This window comes from Marmota monax, unplaced genomic scaffold (assembly GCF_021218885.2).
Source record: "Marmota monax isolate L192 unplaced genomic scaffold, Marmota_monax_Labrador192_F-V1.1 WCK01_AAM20220418_F8-fsc00967, whole genome shotgun sequence".
NCBI classification, from domain to species: Eukaryota; Metazoa; Chordata; class Mammalia; order Rodentia; family Sciuridae; genus Marmota; species Marmota monax.
This window is the reverse complement of record NW_026693323.1, coordinates 84776-88628: the sequence shown is the minus strand read 5'-3', so window position 1 is coordinate 88628 and position 3853 is coordinate 84776. Positions and strand designations below refer to the sequence as shown.

Below are 3853 nucleotides of genomic sequence, written 5' to 3'. Positions count from 1 at the left end.
CCTGAGCTCTAATGCTCACACTGTGGAAGTGGACGGAGTACCCACTCATGAGATCTTACCCAACATGATGTGGTTTCCCACCTCCCCAAATAAGGAAAAATCTCTCATTTTCCAACCAGGTTTTATCAGTTTTTCTTGAGCTAATAATTTTCCTACTTACGTCTCTAATTCTTTGCTGAAGATCGAACTGGAAAGAACCCAAGTGGGCTCTTAGAGATGCTCATCACGGGCTTCTGGAGTCTGAATATGCTGAGATGTTTGAAACACAACCGTGGAGGAGGCGGCATTGCTGGAGATATTTCGGGTACCAAGAATAATTAATGATATGTGGAAGGAAAATAGTTCATCATCATCATCATTACTATGGGTCCCAGGAGGGAACTTGGCTTGAGGGCCACATCAACTCCCCTTCCCTGGAAGTGGTTTTGTTGACTTTACTAGTGTGTACCCTCAGTTGGGGAAAATCACTGGGCTGGGTCTGCTGGGTTCACAAAACTAAAGCCAGGGGTCATCAGTCATCTACTGACTTAAACATGTCTCTCACGTCAAGGAAGGTTTTTAGAAACTAAAATGCTAAGTGTTTAACTCGGTATCTAAGTTGACAGTAATTGGTGGATCTTTATGCCCGTCCCACCCCACAGGTAATTGTCAGAACTTTTCCATTTTCCCACCAAAGTTATTAGACCTATTGACTACCAGTGACAGTTTTACCCTATAATTAAATAAAACTGAACTGTTGGGGATGGTCTCACACTTGGTGTTTTTTAAAGATTTAATCAGCCAGATTTTGAGAACTTTTCTTTGTATGGCCTTCAGTTGGATGTAGGAATCCAACCATCTCCTAGGGATGTGGTTGAAAGAGGAACTTGGAAATGGGAGTGTTCTTTAAAGGAAGTGCATTCTCCTGTGCTTCATTGAGCATGCCTCAAACCGTGGAGGAGCAGGTGTATTTTCACTTACAACTGAAGAGTTGAGCATTGTTGGATTCCATATATAAATGTCCTGGAGATGCTTGTTGGCAGGGAGCCTGCAAGAAACAGGCAATGATTTTTGAATTGGGTTCCTGAGGCCCGGAGGACTAGCTGGTGATATTAAGTGTGTACATTATACTTGTTTCCTTCTCTACTGCAGATAGTGTTATTGTTAAAAACACTTTAGTTATGCACGACAGTAAAGTGCATTTTGACATACTTACATGGAGTACAACTTATTAGGATTCCATTCTTGTGGTTGAACATGATGTAGAGTTAAACTGGTCATATATTCACAATGAATGCAGGAAAGTTATGTCTGATTCTTCTTCTGTCTCTCCTATTCCCATCTCCCTTCCCATCATTCCCCTTTGTCTAATTCAACAATGAACTTCACTTCTTCAATATGCCTCCTACCCTGTGTGTCACCATCCACATATCAGAACAATCAGACTCTGGTTTTTTTGGAGTTGGCTTATTTCATGTAGGATATTCTCCAGTTCTGTCCATTTACCTGCAAATGCCATAATTTCATTTCTACTGAAGATATTCTTGGAAATCAAGGCAAAGCCCCAATTTCCATTAATGCAAGGATGCCCCATAGTCGGCTCTCCTTAGTTTTGGAGTTAGACTATTTTAAGCTGTCCATGCTCAGTAAAAACCAGTGAGGAACTAAGATTGACAACTGCTTCCAATCTGACTGGCAAGACTTCTAGCTCTCTCGTGGCTAGGGGAACAAAGTGTAAAGTGAGGTTATAGCTTCCCGTGGGTCTCAGATGGGTCAGGTGATCTTAGAGCTCACGGGCAGCAAAGTCTCATCGTTTCACCCTTTCACTAAGTTACTTGGTGCTTTCCCCAGGGCCAGTCACCCTGGAGTTGCTGGGTACAGAGCAATAGGAAGGAGCACCCTTGTTCTCCTGGACCTGGTGTTCTATTGGGGGCAGTGGGGAAATTACCTCACTTGGTCTCGGACTACAAGAAACCCCGATTCTCAGAAATTACTCATGAAGGAAGTACTGGAATTAGCAGACTTAATTTGACTCAGGACATGTAAGGACTTGCAGTTTGAATGTCATGAAATGAGTCTAATTAAAATTACAGTGTGGTGCCCCTGCAAGGGGAGATTTCAAATACAATAAACTTTTATAGAGGTAAAGCATACATTACACACGCCACAGAATGATCATTTTTTTTTTCTCATTCTCCTTTATTCCATAAACACCTAGTTACAAGTTGCACAAATCAAAAAAATAAAGGCAAAGAAGGGCATGGGGAAGGTTTCTGTGATGTGGGTGGGTGGGAGTGTGGGGAGGAGACGAGAGTTGGGAACTCTCCCCTGCCCTGGACAGGACTATGACTCCTGTAGTAAGGCTCTGAGGAACAGGTGGGCATAGATCCAGGGTAGCTAAGGGATGGAGGAGGCCTCTGGACCCAGAGCTCACCCCTTCTGCACATGGCAGGGGTACAGTGGAGAAACTGAGGTTTGAGGATGGAGCAGCAAAATGAAAAACCAAGTTAGTGGATAATAGGACAAGTGGAGTCCTTGTGGTAGGGGGATTAAAGACAGAAAATGTAGGTATGGGGGCCATGTAAGGCTCTCCCTGAGACCCCAGGGAGAGGTGGGGCCAGCTTGCCCGTTAATTTAACATTAAATTGGGGTGGGAGTTGGACAGAAAGTTCTTTCAGGGATGACTTCTCACCCTCTTGGCCTGTACATGAAAGGCTGAGGACCTAGGGCCTTCACCGGTCATAGCTGCAGGACTGTCGTGAGGGAGTCTTCAGGTCCCTGAATGGCCAGGCGGGGAAGCCCCTTGGCCCTTTGAGCCCCACTCGGATGCCTTATGCCTTCAAAATTCCAGAGGGTGCTGCTGCCAGAATCTGGATGTCTCTTTGCCACTCATCAAATGCTGCTGCCTCCCTTTCGTCCAGGGTGATATAGTCCTGCCGTTCCTCCTGGTCTCCTGTGCGTGACTTCGGGAACGCTGGAGGATGTGAGCCCTGTCTCGGATGTGATGCCCAAGGGACATCTGCTCTAGTCCACTGAGTGGCGACAGTCCTCCGTGTCTCCCAGATCCCACCTGGTGCTGAGCGCATCCCTGATGTCTCCTGGCGGACCTTGGGGGCACCATGACCCGTATTGGAGTAGGAGATGACGGTAGAGGATGAAAAGGTCTGGCAACTGCCCCCAGCTGTCATATGCTCCATATTCCCAATCATGTCACTCATCATCCCAAACATGTCCATGAAGCCACCGACATTCCCAGCATCCCGAAGGGGGAGACATCCCTAGGCTGCGTCCTGCGGCTGGCAGGCCGGTCCCTGGCATGTTGCCATCTGTGAGGCTAAGAAAGGGGCTGTGCCAAAGCCACCTGACAACATGGGCTCAGATGCTGACAGTGAATAGGGGTCCCTGCAGCGGAGGGGGATGAGAGCTCTGAAGCATTAGGGGGAGGGAATTCTCCCATCAGGAACATGAGATCCTCCGGCTCCACCTTGCTGTGGAACATCCTGATCTCAGCTTCAGGGGGGCTCCGCCCGGTCCCCGACTCAGTGGCCCATCCGGCTGGTTTCACTTCTCACTGGGCTGCAGGATCAGAGTCGTGGCCAGTTCACAGGGGTTGGTCTGGGCTTGAGGTCCACGGCCTCCTGCGCCGCTGCCTCCCTCGGCTGCCACCTCTGTACCCCCGCCCTCGGCCTGCAGAGCCACAAAATGATCTTGACTTCCTAAGAACAGCTTTTCTAAAGAAGTGCACACAAGAAATCTAAATTGGGGGTAAGGATAAGAATTAGAGGACAGATGTTGATTCTTCCCTCCAGTTTTGAGATCGAGGTACAATTGTTAAATGCAAATTATATATTTAAGGCATTCGATGTGGTGACTT

The 3853-nt window shown here is 47.4% G+C and overlaps 1 pseudogene; it reads right to left on the bottom strand.

Annotated features, from left to right (window-relative positions):
* Positions 1-2718: 2718 nt before the first annotated feature.
* LOC124100992 (myeloid leukemia factor 2-like) lies at positions 2719-3478 on the bottom strand (annotated as a pseudogene).
* Between the last annotated feature and the right edge of the window lie 375 nt (positions 3479-3853).